General features: G+C 37.4%; 1 long non-coding RNA gene across 2 annotated transcripts; it reads right to left on the bottom strand.

The window, feature by feature from the left end:
* Positions 1-2,883: 2,883 nt before the first annotated feature.
* On the bottom strand, positions 2,884-10,817 carry LOC110778324 (uncharacterized). Of its 2 annotated transcripts, none has more exons than XR_008919544.1 (7): positions 10,489-10,817; positions 7,963-8,139; positions 7,247-7,407; positions 6,402-6,618; positions 5,719-5,886; positions 5,512-5,611; positions 2,884-3,137 (listed from the first exon to the last, which is right to left on the bottom strand). It is a non-coding gene; the product is annotated as an uncharacterized lncRNA (long non-coding RNA). The 2 variants fall into 2 exon arrangements; XR_008919543.1 differs by having other exon boundaries at positions 7,271-7,407.
* Positions 10,818-11,083: the final 266 nt, after the last annotated feature.

Below are 11,083 nucleotides of genomic sequence, written 5' to 3'. Positions count from 1 at the left end.
GGACCAATCTTCAGCCCTACCCGCCTTCTGGACAGAAATAATGCTCGGTCGGCCACTTGGGGGAAGCAAGATGTGGAGGCGCTCAAGGAAGAGTGTGGTTTCCCTCCGTCGGCGGTAATTCGGTTGCCGCAGCCCGATGAACGAGCCGATTGGGTATCGGACGGTTGGGTGTGCTTTTATGAGTACCCCTTCAGAATTGGGTATACTTATCCTTTCTCGCCACTGGTGCGAGGAGTTCTTAGGGCACTGGCGGTGCCGCCTGCACTGATGCCGCAGGTCTGGAGGGTAATGCACCTGGTCGACCATTTGGCCGGCAAACTGGATATGGAATTCCAGGTTGAGGACCTGGTTTACACCTACAAGGTCCAGAATTATAGGGCTGGTAGATACTTGTTGCATGTCAAGGATGACAGGGAGGCTCTTCTTGGTGCGGACAAGTCGAACGACCGCGGGTGGATGGGTCGGTTCTTTTTTGTGGAGTTGGCTAGTTTAGGGCCCGACTCCGACTTCTTGACAGGGGAATGGATGGCTAGAGGTATTTTGTTTGTTTTTTGTGTTTTTTGGGCTTCTTGATTTGATTTTGTCTCACTTTCTTGTTTTTGTAGGTGTATCCTTCGACCCAGTTGGAGTCGGTGCCGAAGCTGTAGAAAAAACTGCCATTCTGTTGGGAGTACCTCTAAAGGACAGAGCTTTTATCGGTATCAAGTTCGATCGTTAGGAGACCTCTCAAGAAGAAGAAATTTCTGAGCCTGCAAACATGTCGACGTCAACAGGTAAACATGGGTTAGGGTTAGTTTACAGCTTTAGGTTTGTTGCCCTTTTCAAAACAAATATAAATTACAACTGTTGTGACGAGACTGAGTCGTCAAAAAAAATGTTGTCAACAGGAACTGGCCCATCGACACGGTCTGGCAAGGCCCCGTCTGCGGACGCGTTGCTGAGGAAGAGGTTGGAGTCACTGGGGAGTGTGTCTCGAGCCAAACCCATCACTGTGATGTCGCCTCCGAAGCCGCCAAAGGCTTCAATTAACGCCACGGTGACGGGGGAGACCAGCTCGCTCATACCTGCTGAGAAAAAACTGCCGCCCCCATCTCGGAAGAGGAAGCTCGCAGTGGAGTTTCCTGACGACTACGGGTCGGCAGACGCGCCACGGGTTCAGCTTTGGCCTGAGGTCGACCGTCTATGGATGTCGTCAAGCCGGGAGCGTCAGGAATCCTTGTCCCCAGTTGCTGCAACTGTTGAGAGCGTCTCGGATGCATGGAGGGTATGAATTTGCTTTTTTTTTTGGTCTCCTTACTTTACTGCATGCCATCTGCATCTCGTCATTTTAGTGACTTAGAATTATTTTCTTTCCCTGTTCAAATAGTCCCTGCAATCTGCTTTAGCCACACGTCATCATGTCACAATGTTAGAAGATCAAATAGTAAAACTGAAAAACGACATGAAGAAGGCAAAGCAAGAAGCTGGTCGTCTTGGCGGTGTAGACAAGGAGGCGACGGCCAGAGCTGAGGCGCTGCAAGTGGCGCAAGAAAAGGGGGCTGGTGAGGTTGCACAGTTGAATGCCGAGAAGGAGACGCTGGTTGCTGACGTTGATGAGCTGAAGATGTCTCTCTCCAAAGTCAAGGCGAGGATTTACGAGTGTGCTGGTTATTACACTTGGAAGATGAAGGCCGAGATGATGGAGGAATTCAAGGCGGGCAAACATGTGAACTGGACTCCTGACGAAGACATTGCTCAGTTCAACACTGCATTCCCCGAGGACTATATCCCCCCTGGTGCCATTCGCGATGAAGAAGACGTTTAGGAGGGTGCAACTGCAACCAGCCCCAATGCCGAGACGGTGGCGGCACCAGGCAATGGCGAACATGGAGAGAATGCAGGCCCAGCAGATCCTCAGGAGTAGCTTTGTCCCCCTTCCTCAAAAATATAAAATTTTAATGGTGTGTGTTTTAAACAATGGTTTGTATTAAACAATATTTTGTGTGTTCGGCCTTTGGAAAGGTCGAAAAGATATTGTGGCTGTGTTTCGCCTTGATGGCGACAGTCTTTTGGATGTTTTTGGGCTTGTCCAAGGGGGCAAGTCATGTAAATATTTTGTGGGTTTTCAATCCTGTGTTGCTTGCTTGTGTTTGGAAAAAATATGTTTTGGTTTGGTGTTTTGTTTTGCAGGTTGGGCACATACCTCGAGGTCGACTTTGGAGACGTCTCCAGCCTGTCAGAGGAGACCCTGCAAAATGTATACTGTAGGAAATGTAGATTTGTATTCTATTGTGTTTGTAACGTACATTGTAGTGTACCAGAAGTTTTTGTAATGGCCTAAATTGTGTTATGTAGTTTGTAAAATTGTAATATGTGATGTATACAATCATGTTTGAATAAAATTAACAATGTTTCCTTTCACTTCATTTCTTTGAACATGTGTGCTCAATTTCGAATTTTGTTTTCCTGTATGCTGTGTTCACAAGTAGAAAAAAACCCTTATTGCAGCGGACTTTTAGACCCCTGTTGCAGCGTACATCGTATGCTGCAACTGGGGGGCCTGCAACAAGTCTGAACTTGTTGCAGCGTACAATGTTCGCTGCAAAAAGTACTTTTTTGCAGCGTACATATGACAAAATTATTGACGTGTTGCAGCGTACAAAGTCGTGTACGCTGCAAAGGACTCCACTTGTTGCAGGGTACTTCTATTTGTACGCTGCAACAAGTCTGGAATTTTGCCAAAATTTTGACCCTTGTTACAGCGTACACATATATATGTACGCTGCAACAAAGCACTTTTGGCGGGAAAATTCTAATTTTGTTTAGGAATACCTAGAGTGCCTTGCACCAAATATAGAAACCTGTCAAAACAATAATAGAATATCGCAACCTGTATAACAACTATAAAAACAATAATTGTAGTTTTGTATATATCCAAAAACCAAAGTGCACGTACCAATATATTTAAATATATGTACGTTTCAATTTCAACGTACGCATACATTTTAATAAAAAAAAAATTATTCTATAACATCTAAACAAACTCGATCAAGCGCTCAGGCTAATAATAAATACTTCCTGGTAAAAAACTTAGCCCATTGCTCACGAACAGCATCAATTTCCTCACTAGCATAAGGCGCATTCCTCAGAGTATAGACCTTCAAAAACAAAAATTTGATGGGAGCATTAGATTAAATGTCATTTTAGTGTAAAAATGACCTATAACGACCCAATGAGCCTTAAATGTGCATAAATATATTGGAATGAGTATTGAAAAATTTAAAACTAAGCATATTAATCATGTAATAAGTTTGAAATGAGTCCTTAGGTTCTTTAATTCAAAGTAGGGAACGAAAATGTCATTTTAGTCTAAATATGACCTATAACGACCCTTAAATGTGCGTAAATATATTGGAAGGAGTATTGGAAACTTAAAACTAAGCATATTAATCATGTAAAGGGTTTAAAATGAGTCATTAGGTTCTTTAGTTCAAAGTTGGGAGTGAAAATACCTCATTTTAGCCTAAATATGACCTATAACGACCCAATGAGCCTTAAATGTGCATAAATGGATTGGAATAAGTCTTAGCAAGTTAAAACTAAGCATATTAATCGTGTAAAAGGTTTTAAAATGAGTCTGTGGGTTCTTTAGTTCATAGTTGGGAGCGAAAATGTCATTTTAGCCTAAATATGTCCTATAATGACCAATCAAGCCTTAAATGTGCATAAATTGATTGGAATAAGTTTTAGAAAGCTAAACCTAAGCAAATTAATCATGTAAAAGGTATAAAATGAGTAATTACGTTCTTTAGTTCAAAGTTGGGCGCGAAAATGTCATTTTAGCCTAAATATGATCTATAACGACCCAATAAGCTTAAAGGTGCATAAATAGATTGGAACGAGTTTTAGAAAGTTAAAACTATGCAAATTAAACAAGTAATAAGTTTAAAATGAGTCCTTAGGTTCTTTATTTTAAAGTTGGGAGCGAAAATGTCTTATTTTAGCCTAAATATGACCTATAACGATCAAACAAGCATTAAATGTGCATAAAAAAATTGGAATAAGTCTTAGAAACTCAAAACTAGGCATATTAATCATATAATAAGTTTAAAATGAGTCCTTAGGTTTTTAAGTTCAAAGTTGGGAGCCAAAATGTCACTTTAGCCTAAATATGACCTATAACGACACAATGAGCCTTAAATGTGCATAAATGGATTGGAATGAGTTCTAGAAAGTTAAAACTAAGCATATAAAACATTTAGTAAATTTAAAATGAGTCCTTGGGTTCTTTAGTTCATAGTTGGGAGCGAAAATTTCATTTAAGCCTAAATATGACCTACAACGACCCAATGAGCCTTAAAGGTGCATAAACAGATTGGAACGAGCCTTATAATGTTAAAATTATGCATATTAAACATGTAATAAGTTTAAAATGAGTCCTTAGGTTCTTTATTTCAAAGTTGGGAGCAAAAATGCCTCATTTTAGCTTAAATATTACCTATAACGATCAAACAAGCATTAAATGTGCATAAATAGATTAGAATAAGTCTTAGAAACTTAAAATTAAGCATATTAATCTTATAATAAGTTTAAAATGAGTCTTTGGGTTCTTTAGTTCAAAGTTGGGAGCGAAAATTTCATTTAAGCCTAAATATGACCTACAACGACCCAATGCACTTAACGGTGCATAAACTGATTGGAACGAGCGTTATAAAGTTAAAATTATGCATATTAAACATGTAATAAGTTCAAAATGAGTCCTTGGGTTATTTATTTCAAAGTTGGGAGCGAAAATGCCTCATTTTAGCTTAAATATTACCTATAACGATAAAACAAGCATTAAATGTGCATAAATAGATTAGAATAAGTCTTAGAAACTTAAGACTAAGCATATTAATCATATAATAAGTTTAAAATGAGTCCTTAGTTTCTTAATTGGGAGCGAAAATGTCATTTTAGCCTAAATATTACCTATAACAACACAACGAGCCTTAAATGTGCATAAATGGATTGGAATGAGTCCTAGGAAGTTAAAACTAAGCATATAAAACATTTAGTAAGTTTCAAATGAGTCTTTAGATACTTTAGTTCATAGTTGGGAGAGAAAATGTCATTTTAGCTTAAATATGTCCTATAACGACCAAACAAGCCTTAAATGTGTATAAGTAGATTAGAATAAGTGTTAGAAACTTAAAACTAAGCATATTAATTATTTAATAAGTTAAAATGAGTCCTTAGGTTCTTTAGTTCAAAGTTGGGAGCGCAAATGCCTCATTTTAGCCTAAATATGACCTATAAGCCCGCCTCATTAGAAATTTCTAACTTGAATGTCCCTAAATGAACACCTAGCTTAACTTGCAGACTCAATTTGATAATCAGTTTAGTTTAGTTGTCGAAATAAAGAACCAAAATTCAATTGTTTGAATAAAAATTCAGAAAGATCCCACAAAGAAACTCCAATAAGCATTTTTCGGAATGAACTGAAGATTAATGACGGAGCTATGTAATTAACAGCAAAGGTAGGGCACTAACTTGTATAGACTGAACTCCTGAAAAAGAAAGGTTGCTTCTGGCCAGCTTCTGGTTCCAAGAATCCGGCTACAAGTATCTGCCGATGCAGAGAAGAAAGAATCTGCAGATTGCCAGAAGTATCTATCAGGATTAAATGGACAGGTGAACATACGCAAAGTCATAAACTACCAATATTCATGTCAATTTAGAAATTCCAAAATATATTACATTTTTGGAAGGTAGATCACCAGAAAGTTCAGTCAAATGAATCAGAATTCTTCCATCTTGGCTTCAGAATTCTAAACATTTCAGCAAGTAGTGGAGCAGCAGGAAAGTCGCGTACTTTGGAGACACCAATAACAGTATCCATGGATGATGTGTTCAAAGGCAGTTTACCTGATAAATCCATGCCATGAGGGGAAAAGGAAATTTTACTCCACTTCAGGTTATAGAGCATAACCGCATATTTAGTGAGCACTCAGTTTTTTTTAAAAAAGAAAAATATAATTAATATTTACTGTAAGTTGCAGTTTTGAATGGTATTATGGCAGTTTGATTATCTTCGCCTCTGCGATGCTCTCATGTTCCATAACAGGATCAACTCTAAGTTAAGAGTGCTACTGAGATGTAAAAAATACATTATGAATTGCTTTCCTGGCACATTGCGTGATTGCTATCAGTTTTACCTAGCAGTAGCTAAATTAACAATAAGTACTTCTTCTTTTTTCGTAATTTAACTTAGCATGTTTATTTCCTTACTGAATTCTTTTAGAATTGCTCATTACAAGCAAGAATATTTAAGATAAGAGACTAGCAATCACTTAAGATTCTATTCTTTGCAGGTGTACTTTATATGGGTAAATCTCTTGATAACGATTAAAGGAAAACGGATTTATTGGCAGATTAGTTACCATCCCAGAAGTCGTGCAAACTTATCCTCACCCGGGCAGGTAAAAGGGTCTAACCCACCAAAGCTAGGAGTCATATATGATCCATCATCTTTGTCATCATACCACAACTCAGTCTGCATATGGTACTCTCTTGCAGTTCCAAACTGCGACATTCTGTCAGAGGAAGAATCTGAATCCTCTTGTGTTGTAGAACGAAGTCCATATGGATAGGTTAAGTCTGCAGCAAGCCATGATTCAATAAAAGTTTCTTAAAGGAAATTATATTAAAATAACTTTAAACACGAAGGTGGACACTAATTATATAAATCTCCAACCAAATTAAGGAACAAAAACGCTAATACTCTTAACGTAAGAATACATAAAAGCACTTCAAGTTCTTGTTTGTGTTTGCGTAAATGCATTCCATAATATACATACTTAGAAGCAACAAAGAATAAAACATAACTTTTAGTTTATTAAAAACCTAACTCTATTCCTTAACCATAAACTGGACTCTTTCAATCCAAAATAAAATAACGATAAGATTATACCGCAAACGCAGAAGAGAAAAAAATCAGTTTTGCCTTCCAATTTGAATAAATTACAGGAGTTTCAATCTGGAATACAAGATTCAACTACTAATTCAATTAATACATAAAGGCTTGAGATTAATGATATTAAATTATTAATTAAAGAAAAATACCTTGCGGAACTCACAAAGATCGAATCAGATAATTGCAATTCAAAAAATTGTCAACGTTATCTGAACACAATTCCAGTCACTTGAACCAAAGAGGCTAAATCAAACCCTATTTTATTTTTAAATTAAAAAATCATGAAAGTAGAAAAGAGGAAGAAAACATTACCAAATAAGACTGACTATTCAATACCTGACAGCAACCAGACATGTTTGATATGCAGGATAAGACTAGTGCTTGATCATAAAACTCCCCGCAAACTGACAGTTTCTTGAGTTGCGTTTTATTGGAGGATAAACTATTGTTGGAAGAACAAGAATTCCATCTTCCTGAGGAAAAAAAAAAGATAGAAGATATAACACAGATGACACAGTTAGAGAGCTCTGGCTAAATCTGCAAAAACCAGATTATTAAGAATTTACTCAATATTAATAAAGAGTCCCTCAACAGGAAAAATGACAACACACATGCCAAAAAATTAATTAATTAATAATAATAAAAACTTCAAGAAACAAGTAACACACCCTGCCTAAAGAAAATAAAAGCCAACGTAAAGAAGTTAAAAACAAAAGTAAGAAACATATAATCTAAGGTCATAAAAACTACAGATTTAGCCTCATATTCAACGTGAAAATTTACTCGTCAACAACCAAGATATGATTCAAAACCTATAACTCTAACAAAAACACAGACAGAAGATGCAGAAATCCTATAAAAAACTGCAGACAAAAAGTATTTGCAGAAAGCTAAAGTTGCCTGCCGTGAAACGGTGAAAGTTCTATTATACGGAACAAATAGGAACAGGATTTTTCATCCACGTATAGACCTGGAAAATAAGTCATTTAGGTCAAGTGCAACACAAGTCAATAAAAAGCTAAATATACCTTTAGCAGGTTCTGTAATGCAGAACGCAATTCGGTCCTCACTTTGTACAGAACTTTTACATCCTCAGGTACTGACTTGATTGTTGTACGAACACGTCCAGATATATTATCCCCAAACTTCGGTTTCACTGACGTGATCCATTCTCCATGATTTGTTTTAAACTCATACCTGATACTCTGATAGTGATTTTAGCAAGTCAGAACAAAGTAAAAGAATCAAAATAACCCATAAATTTATCACCAACAAACCATAAGAACTAAGGAACCACAGAAACCATAAGAATCAAGAATGAAAAGAGTCATCATTATTTTTCAAACATGCATAAAAGGTGAAGAGAAATAGCTTATTTTGCAGTCCAATATCTCGAAGCAAAATATAGCATGTTTGTTAAAAGTGCATTTCATCTGTATTCCAGTATAACAGGTACACAGAAAGATAAATAGTTTGTCACTAGGCTAAGAAGTAAGGTCTCCAGAATTGAATTCAGCAACTTACAGAAGCTTATCCAAATAAAAAGAGCAATTATGGCATCCCAATAGAATAGCCATAGCATATACTTCATGGGAGATTGGGAAGAAAAGAAGGCCACACAGCATTACACATATCAAACCTGGAAACCATCATATAAGCACTCACAAGCTTGCACTGTCCCATCCAATTACAAGTCTCAGTAAATCTTTATGTATCTTTTTGGTTTCCTCCTTAAACCACACTAAATTAAATCAATCTTTTGTATTAGTTAGTATTGGCCATGTGGTATCTCTGGCGCTTAACAATGCTAGGTTCACACCAACTCATCTGACACATAAGAGGGGAAAAAAAGCACTGAATATGGACTTTTTATATTTTTTATGCTCATTAGTATAAACACGTATCAAAAAGACACTGAGAAGGTGGCATCCATATAAAAAAGGAGCTAAGGCTAGGCCAAGATTCTTATGCTCTCAACTAGTAAAGCTATCATATACTCCATATATCCCAAACAAACTTCATGGTTCATTTTGGCACGTGTATTAGAAATAATTGCTGAATGAAAATGAAATAATTTGAAGCAGACAGTAAAATAAGAAAGAGAAAAGTGGCTGATGTGTGGGAGACAAAAAAGGGAAACCAATATTAAAATCATTCACTTTTACTGTATGGAGAGAATTTTTGTTGAAATACCCAAACGAAGCAACTTGGAAGTTAAATTTGGAACGAAGGGGAGAATTCATTTCAAAACCAAGAAAGCGCAGTACTGCTCACACTCTAACACCCGACTTCAAGTATAACCTACAAAAGTCGACTAGTTTCTTTGTTTTTCCAACGGCACCAACTAGCCAATGGAACCAGGCTCCACGTATCAGCAATTCATACTCTCTACACCCTTCCTTTCTAAGATACAAGAAAATCTATAGCCAAAAGAGGTTCGATACTTCTGATACCAAACAAGTCTAAAGATGCCAAAGAGAAAGAACCAAAATTTAGCTTCATCATCCTTACGTAAATTAGGAACAAAGAAAAAAACATTATTAATGTACCAGCTGCAGAGACAAAAGCAGTTACCTAACTTCCTCATAAGACTCAGAAAATGTTTCGTAAAACATTGACTATCTGAACTCACCCACAAGTCCACATAATATATAGGGCCGTCAAACCCCCATTTTCCACAACAGAACTTAAGAAAAATTGAATCTCCAATTCAAACTTTTCAACAGCCCTTTCTCCCAGCCATCTTTATGGTTTAATACATGAAAAAAGAAGTGGTGCAACTTTACAGTTATTCCGTCAGTACAGCTTCAGTTCTATTCATATATATCCAACCTGCTTCAATAACTAATTCTTAATAATAACTAATTCTCAACCCTCTCTATCAAGCTGACTCCAAACCGAGAATGACCTGTCAAGTCTTCAGGCCATCACTCCAATTATCTTCATACGCTTTGCGCCAGATTCATGTTAATACAAATCTCAATTTGCGATTACCAATTTCTAAGAATAGCACTTAAACTAAACACAACTTTGACAGAGAGGGTATAACTCAGCACCAATATCAACAATACTGGTACAATAAAAAGATCAAGAATTCAACCGGAAAAGAAAAAAAGAGATCAAGAATGAAGAATCAAATATGGACATTATCTTTTGGAGGCTGAACTCTGAGTTAGATCCATTTTCAACTCAAAACTGAAACAATTCAAGAGCCTGCTGAATCTCACTGTAAGTTTCAGTAAAAAAAATTCCCAATTTGAATTGTTAACTGCAAGAGCTTGATCTAAAACATGCTAGGCATCCAATCCTCAAGAGTTTCCAAAAATGTGAAATTAGTTTCCAGCAAAACAAATTCAGCATTGATACCAAAAAAATCCCAATCATAATCAATTATGAGCTTCCAAATCTTGATTTAACTCCTAAATGCAAGCTAAAATCTTGACAATATGGCTAACGAATTGAACAACTTGCCACACAAAAAAAAAAAAGAATAATAAAATGAACAAACCCTAATTCTGAAAACGAAAATCAAGAGGGAAAGGAAAGAAAGTTACTTGCCGCGGCGAGGATTGACGGAGAACAGGGTTCGCGAGCAACATAATTACTTGGAACCACCGGCGTTTTTCGAGCAAGGATGGACTTCACGGTGGTGTTTCGAGCAGGGAAGGTGGTTTTTCGAGCAGGGGACCACCGGTGAGGAGGGGAGGGAATAGACCCTTGCTGGAGTTCCACCGGCGACGGGCGAGACCCAGTGGCGACGGCGACTGGCGAGAACCACCGGCGACGGGCAAGACGAAGGGAAAGCTGAGGGAAGAAGAAAGGAGGACTAGGCGCAGAACGATATGACTTTCGAATTTGGTCTTGAGGTTTGAGATAAATCTTTGGTCTGAATTAACTGCGCAGTGGGAAAAAAATTACACACGCTATTGCAGGGGGCGTTTACATGTACGCTGCGAAATAAAATGGCTATTGTAGGGGGCTTTTACTCTGTACGCTGCAAAAAATTATTTTGCAGGGGGCAATTAATTTGTACGCTGCAACAAGCCTTTAAAAAGTTTGACCCGCGTTGACCTATTGGTTATTGAAGCGTATTAATACATGTACGCTGCAATAAGGGGGGTGCAACAAGGGTTTTTTCTACTAGTGGTT

Source organism: Spinacia oleracea, chromosome 4 (genome assembly GCF_020520425.1).
Source record: "Spinacia oleracea cultivar Varoflay chromosome 4, BTI_SOV_V1, whole genome shotgun sequence".
NCBI classification, from domain to species: Eukaryota; Viridiplantae; Streptophyta; class Magnoliopsida; order Caryophyllales; family Amaranthaceae; genus Spinacia; species Spinacia oleracea.
This window is presented reverse-complemented; position numbering and strand designations above follow the sequence as displayed.